Genomic DNA, 21,031 nt, shown 5'->3' on the forward strand with positions numbered 1-21,031 from the left:
AGCACTGCATGATTTGATAGTTCCTTGTTCAGTAGAGCCTTGGTGTTCTACCAGAACCTACCACTGCCATTAAGAGGGCAGAGTCCCAAGGCCTCCTTGGCTGGAAGAATTATAAGACACTAAGCTTCAGGCTTCACTGGCCCAAGAGTAAGGCCCAAGAAGGGAGCATAAAGAATGTAAACCATCTTTCCAGGAGCCATCTTCATGGGCAGCAGAGAAGTCACCTGTCTGCTTTTATTTTAGGGTTGCCAGGAAGGCCTCTCTTGCTTTAAGTTTGCCTACAGTTCAATACTGAAGATCATCTCGGTCATAGTTTTCATTTTATTTAAAGGAGACTTTTCAATATATAGGAGCTCCTTTCTTTTAAAAGGCCATCTGCTTTTTAAATAAAGAACAATGTGCTTAAAAAAATGTTTTGGGTACCTGGATGGCTCAGTTGGTTATGCATTTGCCTTCAGCTGAGGTCATGATCCCAGGGTCCTGGGATCAACTCCCACACCAGGCTTCCCACTCAGTGAGGAATCTGCCTCCCCCTCTGCCCTTTCCTCTGCTTGTGATCTCTCTCTCTCTCTCTCTCTCTCATATTCTCTCTCCCTCTCAAATAAATAAATAAAGTCTTTTAAAAATATATATTTAAAAATGTTTAGGAAAAGTGAGGTCTGGAACTGCTACAGTGATTTTGCTTCTACAAGGAACTATAGAGCCACTCCAGGGCCACAAGACTAAGCTAACACACATAAGAAAGCTTTATATTTACACAACTCAATACATCTCATTACTGTATCTCCCATGTTACACATCCCAAAACAATTGGAGTTATTTCAGAAAAGCAATCAATCAATGAATAATTCGTAGACAGACACAATGGGAGATGCCAATAAGTAAAATAAGGGGCTCTGCCCCAAGGCATTTACAACCTAAAGTACAGACAGTATGGAGATATAAAATTATTGGGCCAGAAAAAAACCTTGGCATGCTTATCTGCTAGGTAATATTCTCTCTGCAAGAGTCTGGCAACATCATTCTCAAGAGCAATTTTACAAAGACTCAGAGTTCCTTGCTCTAGGATAATTGGGAGTGAATAAAGGCAGACAATGTCATAGGTCATGCTATCCTACTTCAACTCCATGATCCTGGTCTAGGCTCCAAGGAATGCTTATGTATGGAAATTCAGTGAGACCCAAGACTTTGTTACAGCAGCCCATTCTTCCCTATCTGTGTCCCATTGAGATTTATAGCCCAGGTGTAAAAGGTCATCTATGAAACAGTTCATCTTTCTAGGCAAGGTAAATGTTCAGAGTTTATCCTAGGTCTTGCTTGCCTTCTCCATCCTCATCCATAAGAATTAGCACAGACTTACTACTGGCACCCATATAATGCAGTGGTGATTTATATACTTTCATGTGGCATTTGTCATGGCTTAGTGTAGGCTCTTCTTGTCTTCCCTACTAGAATATAAATGACTTGGGAGCAGGGACCATATTTTATGCCCTAGAGAATCAACAAGGACTAAGCCCAGAACCAGCCATCACTAGATATATTAACTGTCAGTTTTAGTTGCAGTTCTTAACGAACACACCCAAATAAAGCATGCTTTATTTGGTCAAATATATATATCAGTCAAAATGTCAAAATGATATATCAATGCACCTGTGCAAATTATACCCAGGCCTGAAATGCTAAATAAACCAAAGCAGAACAATGGATTCAAAGAAGACTAACTGATGACACCTTTTTATAGGAAATGCTGATGATGTCACATTTGGAACATGCTGCCTAGTACAATGAACGTAACAAATGACATGGAGGGCGTCTGGGTGGCTCAGTTGGTTAAGCAGCTGCCTTCAGCTCAGGTAATGATCCCAGCATTCTGGGATCAAGCCCTGCATTGGGCTCCCTGCTCTGTGGGGAGCCTGCTTTTCCCTCTCCCTCTGCTGGCCACTACCCCTGCTTGTCCTCTTTCTCTCTCTTTCTGTCAAATAAATAAATAAATAACATTTTTTTAAAAATGACATGGAATCCAATCTCTGTCTTCAGCTAGAATAACCTCTCCAAAAAAAGAAAGGAGTTAATGAACTAAAATTTAATAATATTGTTCTAGAGATGGAGCTTGAAAAGTGCAAGACTCATCTGGAACATCTTGTTGCATCAGAAAGTAAGAAAGTGCTCAATGAAAAATGAGAACATGTCAAAGTATACAAGAATATGCAAAGCATATACAAAGCAGACCTCACTTTTCCTAAACATTTTTAAATATATATTTTTAAAAGATTTTATTTATTTATTTGAGAGGGAGAGAGAATATGAGAGAGAGAGAGAGAGAGAGAGATCACAAGCAGAGGAAAGGGCAGAGGGAGAGGCAGATTCCTCACTGAGTGGGAAGCCTGGTGTGGGAGTTCATCCAAAAGACTTCCACTGGCCAAGTCAGGAGTGATCTGAGTATCAACATAAATAAGAACAGGTTATAATCCATTAAATAATATAGGAACCTATGAGTCTAAGAGACTATTTAAATAAACAAATGCATAAATACATAAACATTTCACTTAGGTAACTAATAAAAAATAAAAGCTCCTCCTGCACTAGAAGGTCAACTAATACATACAGAAGGAATGACGGAGATAAAGATATCATCATCAATGGACTTCCAGTCCAGTTTCTGAGCCAGCATGTAAGGAGCTTAGACCTGAACAACTGAAAAGCCAACAACTCTTCTTGGATGTGTCAGAGAAATGAGGTCACAGAGCAAACCACTTTCGCCCAGAATTGAAGAGATAGACAGAAAGATACTAAGAATCAAAACTTACAGGAGAAAACCATGAGCACAAACTCCTGCAGGAATAGTGCAAGTCAGAAAAACTGATTATAATTGACCAACTGCTAGAGGCTCAATCTGGACAAGTATGAGAGTTAGAAACTCCAGGGGAACCTAGTCATAGGGGGCTCCCACACTTGTGTAAGTTTTCCTTCCAAGAGCTCTACCAGGAACTCTTCATAGCAACTAGCAAAGAAAAACCTCCTCGTGTTTCCAGCCTGGGGAGAAAACAAGGAACCATTTTGAAATATGCCACAGCATTCTAGTCTTAAAAAGGCCCACCATCAGGAAAAACTATTTACCAGAGCCTAACCTACATAGAGAAGAGAAATGCTCAACTCTGGCCACCCTCTAGGCATCCAGTCCCAACCACAAGGGAGAGAGGAGGATACTGGTGAGAGACACCAGAAAGATATGGGTGAAGTTCATGGTCCAGGGGCACAGGCTCACCTGTGCCCCAATCACAGGAGACTACAGAACACTCTCCTCCCTTGACAATGTCTACTCGCACTCCATTGTGGAACTAAATTAAAAAGCAGTAACAGAGCTGGAAAATCCCCAAATCCTTGGAAATTAAACAACACACTTTTTTCTAAAGATTTTATTTATTTATTCATGAGAGACAGAGAGAGAGAGGCAAAGACATACGCAGAAGGAGAACAGACACTCAACCACTGAGCCACCCAGGTGCTCCTAAATAACACACTTCTAAACAACACATAAATCAAAGAAAAAAAATCCCAAGAGAATTTTTTGAATACTTTAAATGAAAATGGGAAATAATCAACAATGGATACTAAAACAAATGGGTGAAAGTTTGATTAGGAACAAAACATACAGTCTCAAAATAACTCTATAAATTGTTTATTAATTTCAAAGTAGAACCAACTAACTTTATGGTGGAGAGAACCATCTGGCACTATCTTACCCAAGTGACCAAAGTGAATATCACCAAGATGGTGCGACTAACCCTATTGTGTCAATTATTTCACAATGTAATCATATATCAAATTATCACATTGTACCCCTAAAATTTATACAATGTTATATTTCAATGAAATCTTAATACAAGTGGGAGAAAAAAAAAAAACAAGGGGCAAGGAAAGCAGCTGGGTGATATTGTCTCAAAAAAAAAAAAAAAGGAAATTAAACATCACCAAAATTGGGATAAACCACTACCATGAGCTTTTGATATGGCAAACTGAGGATATATCACTTCTGGTATATATGGCAGTGGTATTCCTGCCAAAGATGTATAATCTGAATCTAAACATGAGAAAACAATAGACAAACCAAATTTAGGAACAGTCTACAAAATAACTGTGCCCTTCAAAAACTTAACAAGGTCAAGAAAGAAAAGGAAATGCTGAGGAACTGTTCCAGATTAAAGGAGATTAAAGGAATTTGACAACCAAATGTGATGCATGATCTTGGATTAGACCGTGGATCCAGGAAAAAGGAATAGCTGTAATGAATGTTAGGACAACTGGTGAAAATTGAATATGGACTGTGGATTATATAACAGATTAGATTAATGAATGAGGCCTCTAATTTACTAACAAATATTTCAGAAAACAATTATATATTTATATGTATACCTGTGTGTACATATGTACATGCATGTGCAGCTCATATGTATTATGTGTGTTCATATATAAATGTGTGTTCATGCATATACATGTTTATTCATACCTGTGTGTGCTCATATGTATATGTGTATGCATGTATGCACACAGAAAGAGCTAATAAAGCAAAATATAAACAATTAGTGAATCTCAGTAAAGGGTATATAGATAGAAATCCTTTGCACAGTTCCTATAACATTCCTGTAAATTTGATATTCTTTCAAAATCAAAAGTTTAAAAAAATACTTAATTCTGGGAAACTATCAAAAAGATTGTGAAAAAAGTCACGCTGAGAGCTGAAACAATACTTACAGTTTTTAAAATTAGATTAAATCTGCAAACACACCAAAATTACAGACGTTACAGCAAAAGTTTGCCTAATAAAGCTGAAGATTCAAAATGGGTTCTCTAGCTCCTGACTACCTCCTGACTACCTCCATTCACGTGAAAATTTTTAAAAGTTATATTTGATTGGGGCACCTGGGTGGCTCAGTTGGTTAAGCATATGCCTCCGGCTCAGCTCGTGATCTCGGGGTCCTGGGACTGAGTCCTATGGCCAGCTCCCTGCTTAGCCTGTATACCTCCCTGCTCATGCTCTCTGAGTCCTATGGCCAGCTCCCTCTGCCTGTATACTTCCCTGCTCATGTTCTCTGTCTCTCTCAAATAAATAAATAAAATCTTTTTTTAAAAAAATCAGATTTAAAAATAAAATAAAAATAAAAAAAAATAAAATAAAAAAATCAGATTTGATTATGGAATATTATGTTTAACTAGTTATTGCAGCACTGGATGAAATGCAAGGTCCTGTGGAGCAACAGAAATAATTAAGTTTTGAAAATACAACCATACCCTTGACAATAATCAAAATAATCAAATAATCAAAAAGGAAATGAAGAATTTGGTCAACATTGGACCAATCCAATGAGTGATCAACCTTTAATTCAGGGTAATGCCTTGGCCCAATGTCCCTTTCCCAGATCCAGGAGTTGGGGTCTCCCTAGAGCAGGGCCAGGACAAGGACAAGGTGAATAAGGCAAAATTGAAAGCAGCACCAAAAACATCAGTAATCAAAATACACAAAATTTTAATGCAATATTCTTAAAAATAAAAATACAAAAGCCAGTGATAAAATATCAAATATCATATAAAGACAGTGTTATGGATGGACTGTGTCCCCCTAAAATTTGTATGCTAAAACTTTAATCCCCAATGTGATGGTATTTGAAAGGGGGACTTGGAAAAATAACCAGAGCAAGAGGAGACCATGAGGATGGGGCCCTCATAATGGGATTAGTGCCCTTTTAGGAAGGGACACACCAGAGTGTGCTCTCTGACTGGTGTACACCCTGACTCTTTGCCCCTCTCTATCTCTGACTCTGTCTCTATCTCTGTATTTCTCCCTCTCTTTCTACCACATGCAGCCATATGCAAGCCAGGAAGAGAGCTCTCCCCAGAAACTGACTCCACCAAACCTTGATCTTGGACTCCCAGCCTCTAAAACTGAGGGAAATAAATGTCTGCTGTTTAAGCCACCCAGTGTGTTGTGGCAGCCTGAGCTGACTAAAACAGACAAGATCGGTATTACTGCCACCCCAATGTTTTGACAGGTTAGCTCACCATAGATTTTTTTTCACGTTGAATTCAATTATTGTCAATATTGCACTAAAACATTACTCACCTTGATAGTGAGGTCAGTGTGCCTCGCCCAAGTGCTGGCCCTCCCCTGGGAACATGGTCTAGAGCTGAACTCTGCTCCCACCACAACATCCTCACCTGTTGCCAGTGGCCCGCCCTCCTGCAGCAAAGCAGCCAAAGCCCCGTGGTTCCTGGCCGGTGTTCCGCCAATGTCTTGCCTTGTTAGGCAATGTTGAGGTGCTCACCAGCTCCCTGCCAATTCCACCTGGCCAGCCCTGCCTTGTCTGCTTTCCAATGGCCTGGTTCCAAAGAAGGAAAATATTAAACAGATGTCTCACCCCCCTCCCTGAGGGGGCAAAGATAAAGGCTGAATAGTAAGTGAGATGGCAAGTTGATAAAGGAGGGGTCGAAGACCGTGATTGGCGGCCCAGGGTTACTTATACTACTTAATAGGGAGTCTGGGAGAAGAGGCGTCCTACCAGTCATCAAAGAATATAATGTCTTCCGTTATACATGTACACATAATGGGACACTAAACACATGTTCTGGTAAGTTCCCTCAAGAGAGAAGGTAGGAATGAAGATGAAAGGGGAGGTGGAACGGAGGAAGGGAAGCTGAAGATTAAATGCCTACTCTGCACCAGGAGCTGTGCTAGGTGCTTCCCATATTCACTCACCGAGTCCTCCCACCACATGCTGAGCCGGGAAGGAATCACTCTGCCCCTCTGCCAGAAAGCTTTCAGGCGCATAAGAGCGTGTATTTATAGACATCTGCATGAGAGACCATCAGCCCTCCCTGCTGGAAGGCAGAAAGCTGTGGCCTGCCAGGTGTGCTTCTGCATCTGAACACGAAACGTACGAGGTGTCTCGGGCCGGTGCCTGGGAGATGATGGTCCTTGATATTTCCAGAACCTGACCTCTGTCAGCACTGCATGGGCTCCAGCCTCTGTAGCTGGAAAACACACACCATTGCTGCCAAGCTGGGCGGGGCCCTCCCCAGAGTTACTGCTGCGGCAGCACCTGTTTCGTTGCTATGTGTTTTACCCATCTCCTAAACTCACCCTGCCATGCTGAACGCTAGCAAAATACAGAGTTGTGCTCTGCAGAACCATGTCTGTCCTCCGCCGGGCTCCTAATCCATCACTCCCAAATAGGGGATGAACTCAGTTCAGGGTGTTCCGAGAGCTACCCGCAGACCAAGTGAGAAAGAGACAAGATCTGACTTCAAAACCAGAATAAGCACAAATATCTGCAACGAATTCAACATATCCAAAAACACCCTGATTAAAAGTTGAGTTAGGAGCCAATTTCTCCTCCTTGTAGAAGAAACACCTGGAATATATTGCCTCGGGGTGGAACAGAGAGGCATGTTTCCGGTGGCTTCCCAGAGAGGAGAAATCCATGGAGGAGACCAGCTTTCTCTGCATCTCTCCTGCACTCCAAAAAAAAAAAAGACCTAGCAACTCCAAGATTATCAAGCCAACTGCAGCCCTGCAGGCCAGCTGAGGAGTCCCTGGAGCAAAACAAAACTTGGAGAGAGAAAGAAAAACAAAGAAGAGGAAGAGGGAAGGGAGAGCAAAGGAGGGGAACGTCTGGCGGGAGCTGGCGGGTTTGAGTGAGGTGGGATGGGGGACCCCTCCGCTATTTCTGCTTCTGCTTTTGGTGGCCTCTCCATCTTGCTGTGTTTATGGACCTGACATGACTTTCTGCCCAAGTACACTCCCTAGGCTTGCACTGGAAAACTTGCCACCTTCCCCACAGTTCAGGTTCCATCTGATTCATACCAGGAAGTTCTGGTTTCCGGAGCCCAATGCATTTTTACAACTGGATGGAAAAAAAACGATGCAAATCAGATGCCGAGAACATCTGTAGCTCCTCACTGCACTTGTGCACTTGCACCATCCCTCTTGCCACCAGCTAGCTCCCCCATCTAACCTTCCAGGTAACTGACTTGAGTGACCAGATTCAGTGACTGAAGTCCTCCACACTTTGGTGTCCACCAGCTGCCAGCTTCCCAGGACCCCCAAAAGAGGGAGCCAGTTCCCAAAAGCACCAAAATTTCCACAACAACACAGGGTGAGGCAGGAGCCCAAATAGCAGAATGAAGGAAAGGTCTGCGCGAATGTAGGCCAGGGCAGGAAGCACAGGGTTGTAATTTATGGGACATGACACAGCCTCCCAGGCAGGCCAGTGTGTGAGCCGACAGTTTCCCTCAGGATCAGGCCTTCGTGTTTCAAAGCTGAGCAGGCATGAGGAAACAGGGACAAGTCGTCACTCTGACTCAATCAAATGTTTGCTACTCATTGCTTGAAGCGGGGGAGGGAAGGTTAGAACGGAGGTCTGGTCCACACAGCAGTGGCTCAAAGTGCAATTTAATCATCCTGGGCTTGATCCAACCTATCCTGTCAGTGTGAGGGAGGAACAATTTGTTACCGCTGCTGTCATGGGCACTGGGCAACCTTAGCCAGGGACCTGCAGGCAGCAGTCCCAGCAGAGGCTAAAGCAGAAGAAGGGGGGGGGGGGTGGCAGCAGTATGGACCATGAGGGCAGCAGGAGAGAGATGTCTCCACAACGACAGGGGATTCATGCAAGATCTTCCTTCATCTAGGCCCTGCTGCTGGGACACCTGGGGGGAATCAAGAAACTACGAATGACCTCCGGCTCCCTCCCAGCCCAGGCGAGGTCAGCTGTCCCTGCTCTGTGCTCCCACAGACTCTGCACATACTCCGTGGGAGTACTCATCACCTGTGTTACATTGATCTGTGGACGCATCTGTCTTCTTGAGAGCAGGGCCTGTGTTCATCTGCTTTCTGCTTCCCAGCACCTAGGAGCCTGTCTGCCTAGGTTCATGCTTGAATGAATGAACTACCACTATGACCAGAGTGTGATTCTTTCTCTCTCTGCCTCCTGATGGGGGGCAAGGGGGGGGCGGGTACTGCTGTGCTGTAGAGAAGTCTCTACTTTTTGGGATTGGCAGCCATCTTTGTGAGAACTAGTTGGGATCAAGGCAGCCGTCTTTGCAAGGACAAAGGAGCATGACTCAGGGTTGGTTTGTCACTGCCCTGCAGACTTACCTGTCCCAACTAAACTCTGATCTCCCTGGGGTTGCCTGGGTGGCTCAGTGGTTGAGGATCTGCCTTCAATTCAGGGTGTGATCCCAGGGTCCTGGGATCCAGTCCCACATTGGGCTGCCCGTGGGGAGCCTGCTTCTCCCTCTGCCTGTGTCTCTGCCTCTCTGTGTGTGTCTCTCATGAATAAATAAAATCTTTAAAAATAAATAAATAAACTCTGGTCTCCCTGTTCCTTTCTTCCCCCATCCCACATGTTATCATCTTATTTGCTACCGTCACATGAATCTTCCTAAGGCACAATCCTGATGACCCACTGGCATTAACTGATCACTACCCATGGACAACTTTATGTAATTCATAAAACAAACCTTTACAGGTATGGAAATTGAAGCAAGAATTTAGGCAATCTGCCCATGTTTTCAGAGCCTGTGAAGGACACAGTCACAGCTGAAACCCAGTCTAAGCTCATCACTATGCTCCTCAAAATCCTGCATGGATTCCAAATACCTAGTTACTTATTCTTTGTGACTACATTTTAAACTGTTCCTTACTCATCTACCTGCTGTAAGTGTTCAAAAAATACTTGTTGAACTTGTTGAATAGTTGAATGGACTATTTTGTCTTAGGGCTTTTGTAAAAACAACTTGAAAAGCTAGTGTATGGGTCAAAGAAGCATAGCACAGGGATGGAATAAGCACCGAGGATCGCAACTGCTAACAGCCACTCTCTGGGGAAAGAGGGATAGTCATGCAGGAATCTTACCCTGAGTACCCCTCCAGGCTTTTCCAGGGGTCCCAATTCTTTCCTACTACAGGAAGGGATAAACACCCTTCATAGATTTCCTCTCACTCCCAACTGCAAGGAAAACAGTAACACTAATTAGTTGTAACAGGGTGTTCATTTCACACAGTTCTCAGCAGGTTGCCCTGCTGTTCTTTGAAATGGCCTGGAAACAGCCTTGATTTTAAACATCTGAAGATAATTGAACCAAAGTTGCACCCAGAAACCCTGAGTGACATGCCTTTTATTCTCTCCCTCACTAACAAGAAATGTTTGCTGCCATTTCTTATTTACTCAACACCTTGAAAGCCTCCGGCACTGACGACTTGCACCCCAGGATCCTAAAAGAGTAACTTAAAGTAATGATTGGTAGTCAATGGAGGAGCAGAGAAGCCTGAGAGATTAAACAAAACCCTACGCCTGTTTAAAGGGAAGAAGGAATTGCCCTATAGACCTATAAACTGAGGCTCTGTATCTGGAAAAAAAAATTGGGAAGTCGGGGGGAAGAACTGAAGAGAACTCATGACAAGATCAATTTGCAAATATTTTTCAAAAACAGGGATATTAGAGAAAATGGAAACATTTTCTAATCTATTGTTGGCAAGTGGGTGAGAAAATAGGCGGTCGCACGCGGTGGGTGGAAGTGTAAATTGCACCTTTTGGGGAGGACAATTTGGGAACACCTATCAAAATGATAAACGCCGTAACTTCTATGCAGCTCTACTTCTAGAATTTATTCTATAAATGCCATCATGAGGGTGGTCCAAAATGACGATGGAGCTGTATTTATAGAAGCAAATAACTGAAAACAACCTAAAAATCCATTAACATAGGTTCGATAAAACCTAGGCTAGACTTACACAATAGAATACTAGGTGTCAGGATCCCTGGGTGGCGCAGCGGTTTGGCGCCTGCCTTTGGCCCAGGGCGCAATCCTGGAGACCCGGGATCGAATCCCACGTCTGGCTCCCAGTGCATGGAGCCTGCTTCTCCCTCTGCCTATGTCTCTGCCTCTCTCTCTTTCTCTCTCTGTGACTATCATAAATAAATAAAAATTAAAAAAAAAAGAATACTAGGTGTCCTGTGAAACAGCAGGGAGGCGAACTCCTAAGTATGTCCATTCAATGCTCTCTAGTGTAACAGTTCAAAACTAAAGTCAAAAAAAAAAAAAAAAAAAAAACTAAAGTCATAAAGTCCAAAGTTATGTGCACTATGCCACAGTTAGTGTTTTAACTTTAAAGGCTTGCATATTTGCATATGTATGTACTTATACATAATGATTCAGACATATCATTTATATAATGACTCGTTATACATCCTGTATATATCTGAAGTGATGAAAAAGCCACCGGTAACAGCAACAGATCCTGGGATCATTAACTAGAAGGCCAGGGATGGGAGATTACTTTTCACTTTATGCTTTTCAGTAATTACTTTTTGTGCTGTTGGAACTAATTTATATGTACACAAATTATCTGAGCAGGGTTTTTTAAATTATTTATAAGTAAAAGAGGAGAGTAACAACTGTCCCAGCCTATTAGAGAATAGAACTTTGTAGGTCACCATGATCAGACATGCTTTAAGGGGAAAAGGAGACTAGAACTCATCCTGTGATTTTGAGGCTTTGATTTCAATCTTTCAGCGAAAACCTACAAACACACTTGCCAAGTAGACAGTGATTCAACAGATATAGAGGTAACCAGAGGCCAATCACACTGACAGGCCCAAGGAAGTACCTGATGATCTCTGTCCTTCAGCAGGGATTTAGCAAATAGTGCAGAGCAGGTGCTCCTGGGCAGGAGGAGGAAACAAACAGTAGACATTTGGGGCCAGAAACACTGGCTCCTCAAAAAGAATGAAGGAGGGACGCCAGGGTGGCTCAGTGGTTGAGCCTTCGGCTCAGGGTATGATCCTGGGTCCTGGGATCTAGTCCCACATCGGACACCCCACAGGGAGCCTGCTTCTCCCTCTGCCTATGCCTCTGCCTCTCTCTGTGTCTCTCACGAATAAATAAATAAAATCTTTAAAAAAAAAAAAAAAAGGAAACCATCCGTTTCACTACCACCTGCCGAAGGCACAGCCCTCAGCCAGACCCCTGCAGAACTAGAGGAAAACTCACTGCATACTTGGAGGTCCACACAGTGTAACACAGTATCCTGCCTGCCTCCAGCGCACGCTCTCATCTCCTTTTTTTTTTTAATTTTTTTTTATTTATGATAGTCACACAGAGAGAGAGAGAGAGGCAGAGACATAGGCAGAGGGAGAAGCAGGCTCCATTCCCCGGGAGCCTGACATGGGATTCGATCCTGGGTCTCCAGGATCGCGCCCTGGGCCAAAGGCAGGCACTAAACCACTGCGCCACCCAGGGTTCCCACGCTCTCATCTCCTACCCTACTGCCAGCATAAGAGAAGCACAGTGTGTGGAAGCTGGGGGTGGGATGAGGATGTTCGCAGGAAATCCACAGGTCTATCCTGGAGCTCTACTCACACCTGGCTATTTTTGATGCAACTTGTCTTCATTTGCTTTCCCATCCCTAAAATAAGAGGACAAGTGGCTCCATTCTGTGTGGTTTCGAGAGAATCAAAGGAGATTATCATGATTTTTCATACAAGGATGGACAATGCTTTGAGAAAATAAACTTCTATACAAATGTAAAATATTAGCAATATTGCACAAGTGATCTTTCTGGTGAAAAGTCGGCAATTTGACTACAATCGTAGAATAAGTTGGTTCAGTCAAAACAGTCAACACTAACAGAACCCAAAGCTATGATTCGTTAATTAACTGCCACGCACATAAAATAAGCGCTTCTTGCAAGGCAGGGGTGTTGTGAGGACTGCACATAGAGAAGCCAGACTCCTGACTCAGAAAATGCCAGGTCTAGTCAAGGAAAAATGTGAACAAATAATTGTATCCCCATATCATCACTACTGTGTTTTATTAGAGGTATAAATACAGTGCCACAGGAGAAAAAGCATTAAGCCTGTGGTATGGCATTGACTCCAAATACAGACAAACCCAAAAACCAAAGTATACACACTAATGACAACTGCTCACTACACTGCACACGTATTTGGTAAGGGATCTGAAAGATATTAGTAATACTTTTTGTAACAAAATATTAATCAACGTATTTCTTTAGTATCATTCTGATTGAGTTAAGGCTCTCATCAAACAATCACAAAACTAAAGAACCAAAAATGACCCTATCATGGGTGAATCATTTCAGATTTCAGTCATAGGAACACTGGGGAAAAATTAAAGAAATGGAGACACCTGGGTGGCTCAGTTGGTTAAGGGTCTGCCTTCAGTTCAGGTCATGATTTTGGGGTCCCGGGATCAAGCCTCATGCCTGACACCCTGCTCAGTGGGGAATCTACTTGTCCCTCTCCCTCTGGCCCTAGACACCCCCCACCCGTGGCTCATGCTCTCTCTAATTGTCTTTCTCTCAAATAAATAAAATCTTTTTTAAAAATCAAGGAAATAACCTGCAAGGAGCAGCATTATTAGGCAATATTTTAATCAAGATAACTTCAAATAACATGTTCACCACCAAGTTCAGATTTTTTGTTCTCCATGTGCCTGAAAAATATAGCTGTATTCCTCCCTCCAACTCGATATATCCCATGCATCAGTTAAGAGGAGACTGAGAAGTAGAAGATAAAACATGCCAAGCAGTTGCCTAGAGCCATTGAGACAAAAGGAAAGGTTAACCAAATGTTTCACTTCTAAACTTGTGTTTTATTCAACCTGGTGTTCCATTCAGGACTAAATATCATTCTATGAGTTGCAAATGTTGAGCAGAGCTCCCTGAATTAACCTGCATAAAATTAAATTTAATTCTAATTTAATTCCCTTCCAGAATGGTATTCTATTGCCAATATGAAAACCCTGAAGGAGTTTCATTTTCCATGACCTCTATAAAGCAGCAAGTTGTATTTGCCACAACCAGAAAAACATTCTGAGCCTTATTTGCCTAGGGAGCCTGTAATCAGATATGACTTACTGGCACACATTATTTCAATAGCCACTCGTCATTCCTATTAAAACAAAAAGTAATTTTCTGATGTTGTTACAATAACAGCTGTTCTCAGATATGACATTTATTTGGGTGCTGATAGAACAATAGTTTTAAAAATACAGGTTCCAGAGAATTCTTGTCATATGCAAACATACACTGTCCCTCGTCTCCTGTGAATTTCTAAGGAAAACACAGTGGTAGAGAAGAGTGGTTTCCAAACCTGATTGCCCATTAAAATCATCTGAGGACTTCTCTAAAACACAGACTTCGCCACCTCCTCCAGTTCAGATCTCCTAAGAGAAGTCAACCATGTTGGGGCCCCAGAATCTGTCCTAGAAAGGCACCCTTTAGATATATTAGGCAGTCAACCTAGTATAGACCATTGTTTGGTGCATGGCATCCTCTAAAAAAACAAACAAAAACAGGTGGGCAAATTAGGGGAGAAAAGTTGGCCCTGAGGGCTTAGCAGTTTCTGAACAAATCAAGGAAATTTGAGTGTGGCTTGACTAAGATGATATCAAGGAATCAGTGTTGATCATGGTATGTGTGATGATGTGATTATATCTAAGTCAGCAGATGATCCTCTTTGGAGGTCTCCTCAAGTACTGAAATGCTTAGTGGTAAAATGCCAGAAAGCCTAAGGTTTGCTTTTTAAAATGCTCCAGCAGGGGCGCCTGGGTGGCTCAGTCACTTTTAAGCATCTGCCTTTAGTTCTTTGATCCTGGGATCAAGCCCCAAGCCCCACGTTGGGCTTCTAACTCATCTGGGAGCCTACTTCTCCCTCTCCCTCTGCCCCTTCCCCTGCTTGTGATCTCGTGCATGTGTTCTCTCTCTCTCTCTCTCTCAAATAAATAAATTAAATTGTTCTTAAAAATATAAATAGGGGGCACCTGGGTGGCCCCTGGTTGAGCAGCTGCCTTGGCTCAGGGCATGATCCTGGGATGCCAGGATCCAGTCCCACATTGGGATCCCCAAAAAGAGCCTGCTTCTCCCTCTGCCTATGTCTCTGCCTCGCTCTGTGTGTCTCTCGTGAATAAATAAATAAGATCTTTTAAATAATAATAATAAATATATAAATATAAATAAATAAACAAACAAATAAATAAGTAGATGAAATATTCCAGCAAGAAAGAAAAGAGATGGTGGGACAAGTACAGAAAGAATGGTGATAACACTGATGAAGGTGGAGGGAGGGCTCCCAGTATTTCCATGGTGAGAAAGTTTCCTAATAAAATGTTTAGTTGTCTGAAAGAGAACAATAATAGTAACCAGAGCCCGTTTCTGCCACTACCTTTGAAAGAGCTGGATGGCATGCTGCCTCCTCCCCTGGTTGCATGGAGAAGTAAGAGGGCAGAGAGGGCAGATCATGTACCTGGACCTCCAGTACCTGGAGGTACCTGATATTTTTTCCTTATAAGAAGACTTTCCAAAACTTTGAAAAAAAATGAAGAAGAAGAAGACTTCCCATTCAATATTCTACCCTGAAAATGGAATTAGGGCCCTTTCCCTCACCATAACGTAAGCAATGTTTTTGAAATTGACCCTTGTATCTTGAATTTTTCTTTAAGAAATTCCCCCTTTTTAAAAATATTTATTTATTCATGAGAGACACAGAGAGAGAGAGCCAGAGACACAGGTAGAGGGAGAAGCAGGCTCCATGCAGGGAGCCCGACGTGGGACTCGATCCCGGTCTCCAGGATCACACCCTGGGCTGAAGGCAGCGCTAAACCGCTGAGCCACCAGGGCGATGGGGGAGGTGGGGGAAGCGATAGGGTAACTGGTGATGGGTATTAAGGAGGGCACCTGATGTGATGAGCACTGTATTATATGCAACTGATGAATTACTGCACTCCACATCTGAAACTAATGATGTTCTATATGTTGGCTAATTGAATTTAAATTCAAAAAGAAGAAGAAGGGGGTGCCTGCTTGGCTCAGTCAGTTAAGCGTCTGCCCTGGGCTCAGATCATGATCTCAGGGTCCTAGGGCTGAGCCCTGTGTTGGGCTCCTTATTCACTGGGGAGCCTGCTTCTTCCTCTCCCTCTGCCGCTCCCACTACTTGTGTGCGCTCTCTCTCTCTCACTCTCTCTCTTTCTCTCTCAAATAAATAAATAAAATCTTCTTAAAAAAATGAAGAAGAAGAAGACTTCCCATTCAATATTCTACCCTGAAAATGGAATTAGGGCCCTTTCCCTCACCATAACGTAAGCAATGTTTTTGAAGTTGACCCTTGTATTTTGAATTTTTCTTTAAGAAATTCCCTGAAACAGGACACTTTCATTTTTAAGCAGTAATACACAGAATCTCTGAGTTTGGCAGTGCAAGAGGTGAAATCCAAGTCATTAACAGAATGAATCCATTTTTCAGACCCAACAAAAATACAAAATCTGCCACAGGAAGATATGACTTTTAGCAAATTTGATATATGAAAATTTGGCATTACTGAAGTGATAGGAATTTGCTTTCACTTTATCAAAGGATTTTTTTTCTTGTCCTGCATGGCATTTCACTCTAGAATACCTAAAAACAGCAAACAACTTTTGTATATTGAAAAGTAAGTTTATTATCCAATAATTCTATTACCTATTTGTCAAAAATTCATATAATTCAGAGTCAGGTATAGCAGCACCTTATTATAAGTCCCACTGATTAAAGTTAAGTAGAAATTTATTTACAGGGTTTATTCAGATATCAGAAGAATTGGTACTGATAATATTTTGCACTGATATGTAAATAGGCTGTTTTGTTGATGCTGCCACATGAGGAAGGAAATATCCAGAAGCTCTAAGCATAGGAATGAGTTTGAGGGACTGTTGGCTCTGGTTTGGGCTTCTGAAAAAGGGCATTGGTGCCACACTTCTCATCTAAAATGAACATGCAATGTAGATATCAGATACTGGTTTGCAATGAACAGAGTCCCTGAGCCAGGCACAGAGAGCTTCTCTGTCCAGAGCCCCGTCCAGACAAAGATATCAGGCCTCAAACTCAAGCTTGATTACCAGGCACTTCAGGTTGTTTTTGTTTTTGTTTTCATTTTTAAAAATAAACATGGGTGAGATTAGAAAATCAATCTGGGGGGTTTCCCTAAGACAGAATAGCATGGATATCATAACCACTGCATCACCTACCATGGACTATGGTTAAAGAGAAGCTTTGCATGTCACAAAAGGCAGCTGGCACAAGAGTCAGAGCATCTCTTTCCCCAGAGAATCTGTGCCAAGTTCTGGAACATCCTGGACAAATGTACTTACTCTCTGTAGTGCAACTCAAAGGAGAGGCCTCTCCCCTCCTCCTATTGCTCAAGATCCTATCATCCTCTCCTCTGCTCTACATCTTTGCGAAACAGAAAAAAAAGGAGCTCAATCCATGTGATTATTACAAGGGCCACAAGGCAGCGACCTTCTAAAGTTAGTATCTTTAGAAGATACTAACTCTAACTCTAGGTTCTTTAGAAGATACCTGCTCCTGATCTTCTAAACCATGAGAGACCTTAAGGGAAGTCTATCATTTTGTTAAGAATCAGGATGGCAATGAGTGAATAACAAACTTTTAGACCTCTTGTAGACAATCCATGCTCCAGAGGACACACTCCAACATCTGAAGAGCCCTGTTGTCTTTCAGAGGTATGCCAATAGGGTCCTTCATGACCCCCAAACAGATCTGAGTGAGTGGCCATGTGACCCATTCCCAAGTTTGGGAATTTTCTTTCTAAAGAGGATCCATAATAAGCACTACATTGGAATGGTGGGCTCCCAAAAGACACCAGGACATTGAACAATTCCCTTGAGTCTGTTGGCAATTAACATTTAGCAGCCCACAAATTCATCTTGAAGAAGTATCCTCATGATTTAGGATCAAAGATATTCAACCGGAGAAAGGCAGACTCAGAGTCATCCCACTTGTTTACATATAAAGTGCAGAGAAGCTCTCTTTTCCCACAACTGGGAGCTTCAGGTCGATTGACCTCCAGGTAATTCTGCCTCCACTTTGCTGTGTTCAGAATGTAATAATGGCTCAGAGCCATGATCCCAGAAAAACCCATGACATCGGTTGCTCCCAGTGATCAGCCGCCACTGTAGGGATGGTAGCTGAGAGCCTAAACAAAGGTAGGTTTGGAAAGCTCTTCCTCTAAAGTAGGTTCCAGCTACTCACAGTTGTATGGCACCTCACAAGGCACAAAGGATGAAGAGAAATATCAAACTGAGGCTGTTTTTCCCCTTGATGCTCTGAGTCAGACCCAGGACAGTCCTAAGGGTCTTATATGTAAATGACAGGTACCAAAAAGTACTTGGCACTTAACACTTAGAAAAGTCTTGATCCCTGACTTTTCTTTATGACTGTGCTGGTTCCAAAATGTGTTCTCACAGAACTCCCTCACCTTCCTCAAGCCCCTACCCTGCTCAAAACTTACCTTATGTTTCAGAGGATTTTTCTCCTTTTTTTTCCTCCTGACAATTTGCCTTCTCCCATATCTTGGGGCAGAGCCCTGAGATGGGACCTCCTGTCAGCTCACTCAAGTATTTCTACTGCTCATGGGAAGGGACCGTCAGAAGAATTTCTGTCATTCTGTTTCAGCTACATGTAACTCTATGCTGCCTTCTTGGGCAAACTCATGCAATCTGTCTTTCATTTGGGGATATTTTTGCACTTCAGTTTAGCACTGGGGATTTTCAGATGCCCTTTTATTCTATTTCTTTTTCTCTCATGCTGGGCAGGAAACAGAGGCTGCCATAGACATAAGGCCTGAAACAAATAAGGTAAGATGGGGCAGAGGTACTCCCACAAGCTAATAGTGCTTCTATAGGCTAATGCCTCATCAGGAGGGAGCTTCCAAAATAGGCTCCATGCAGAAAGCATTCAGCAATCAGCTACAAAAATGCCTTGTTAATAGTACAATGAGGTATCCTCTCCTTCTTACTAAAATTCAGTGGTCTTATGTCCATTAGAGATAGAAAGACTCCAGAGTATAGAGACATCAATTGACACATCCAAGATCACACCTACAGGCAACTGGCAGACACCTCATGCTGGGTGTCTAGGACCATCTTGAAGCCAAATTATCTGCAAAGTGGCTGTAGCGGTTACAAAATCCATCACTAAAGTTTGACAGCTACTGATTCCATTTTACAAATGTTCAGGGAGAGCTAACAGGGATTCAGCAATGAGTAAGACACAGTGGTCCCCAGGGTTTTCCACTCTAGCCAATTTATAAAACAAATATGCTCTCCAAAAAGTTATCTTTCAAGGCAAAATATCTTAAGTGTCATAAGAAAGGTACAAAGCATTAAGTTGTATAGGCTTCTACTTAACCCCTTCTTCAGTGACCAGTTTTAAAATGTAGAAAAACACAATCAAAAGCACTGTGCGTGTGTGTGTGTGTGTGTGTGTGTGTGTACATATGCGCAAAGATAGCCACAGAACAAAGAGAGATGGCCAAGACCATCTCCTTGGCTATAGGCATTAGTTGTTCAAGAGTCAAAAAGTATATGTCAATCTAACAGGACAGCAAAAAGATAGCAGGCATATATCCCACCCAGGAAAGAAAGACTAAAGTCCTATTACTGGCCTGTTGGTATTCTATGAAGCCGAAAGAAGGACAGAAGCCTTGCCCAGAAATGGTCTAATCATATTACTTGGTGAAGACAAGCTCTCAAGAGGAGCTTGCTGATGATGGTAGCCAACAAGGAACCCCTGCATTTTTACCATCTTGGCTACTCCTTTGAGAGCCAAATATCATCTAGCTGAGACTCCTTTGTGACTATAAAACGACAGAAGTGCACTGGTACCATTTTGATAGGAAATCATAGAGACCCCTGAAAGTTTCCTTCATAGGACTCCTGAAAGACACCTAAAAAGTCTCCAGGGCAGACTTCAAGTGAAAAATAAAGCTGGTGGCACCCAAGAACTTCCTTCCATTAGCACAATACCCAAACCGTACGTGAGCTCTGCGTGTTTGAATCTGTGCATCGTGTCAATTCACATTTGTATCAAATTGTCCTTTTTCATCAGGGAATATTTATGTCATGCTAGGTACTTAAGATGGATCTTGAAAGCAGGACAAATAAACTCTTTTAGGAACTTTAGGATAAAAGAAGGAAGAAAGTGTTTCAAACAGAAGGAGGAGCAGGTGCAACTGCATAGAGAATGATTAGAAAGCCTGCATACAAAGGAAACAAAAGCAGGATCTCAAAAAAGATATGTGCACTCCTATGTTCCCTGTAGCATTATTCACAATAGCCAAGCTATGGAAACAAGCGTCCATCAATGGGTGAGCAAATAAAGAAGATGTTACATACTGACAGAGTGGAGTATTACTCGGAGAAAGAAGGAAATCCTCCCATTTGCCACAGTATGGTTGGACTTGGAGCACATTATGCTGAGTGAAATAAGTCAGACAGAGAAAGGCAGATCCTGCATGATCTCACCTCTATGTAAAATCTAAAAAAGCTGGGCTCATAGAAACAGAGTAGAATGCTGGTTACCAAGGGCTGGGGGGGTAGGGGAATCAGGGAGATGTCAGTCGAAGAATACAAAACTTGCAGTGAGATGGATAAATACTAGAGATTTAATGCAAAGCATTGTGATTATAATTGACAACACTGTATTACATACTTTAAAGTTGTTAAGAGACTACATCTTAAAATTTCCTCACCCCAAAAGGTGGTAATCATATTGCAATATATAAATGTATCGAGTCAACACGCTGTATGCCATAAACTGATACAACACATGTCAGTTATGTGTCCACTTAAAAAAAAAATGTCAGCCTGTGTGAAGGGATGTGTTATGAATGGGGCAGCAATGGAATCAACTAAGAAAGGTAGTTTGGGATGATCCTGTGTCTGACACTCACCAAAAGTTTTCATAAGAACACTGAAGAGCTTCTGAGTTTTCTCAATTTACTAAAAGTCTAATTATGATCAAAGGAGACAGATGCTAATATTGGGTACTTTCTATGTGCCTGGCATTGTGCTAAGTATTTTGCATTTGCTATCTCCCTGAATTCTCACAGCAGCCCTGCAGCAGGCAGTGTTATCCTCATCTTCCATGTACTCAACTGAGGCAGAGTGAAGTCCCTTGCCCA

General features: G+C 42.3%; 1 protein-coding gene across 3 annotated transcripts in view; it reads right to left on the reverse strand.

Annotated features, from left to right (window-relative positions):
• Positions 1-21,031, reverse strand: part of TBX15 (T-box transcription factor 15) — a 110,162-nt gene that overhangs the window by 72,920 nt on the left and 16,211 nt on the right. Inside the window, exon 1 of one of the 3 annotated variants that reach the window (XM_038561908.1) lies at positions 9,908-10,000. The exons of the other annotated variants lie outside the window; for them this stretch is intronic. The gene's annotated coding sequence lies outside the window, so the exon portion shown is untranslated. Of the gene's footprint in view, positions 1-9,907; positions 10,001-21,031 lie in introns of those variants that run through there. 3 annotated transcript variants of the gene reach the window in all.

This window comes from Canis lupus, chromosome 17 (genome assembly GCF_011100685.1).
Source record: "Canis lupus familiaris isolate Mischka breed German Shepherd chromosome 17, alternate assembly UU_Cfam_GSD_1.0, whole genome shotgun sequence".
NCBI lineage: Eukaryota > Metazoa > Chordata > Mammalia > Carnivora > Canidae > Canis > Canis lupus.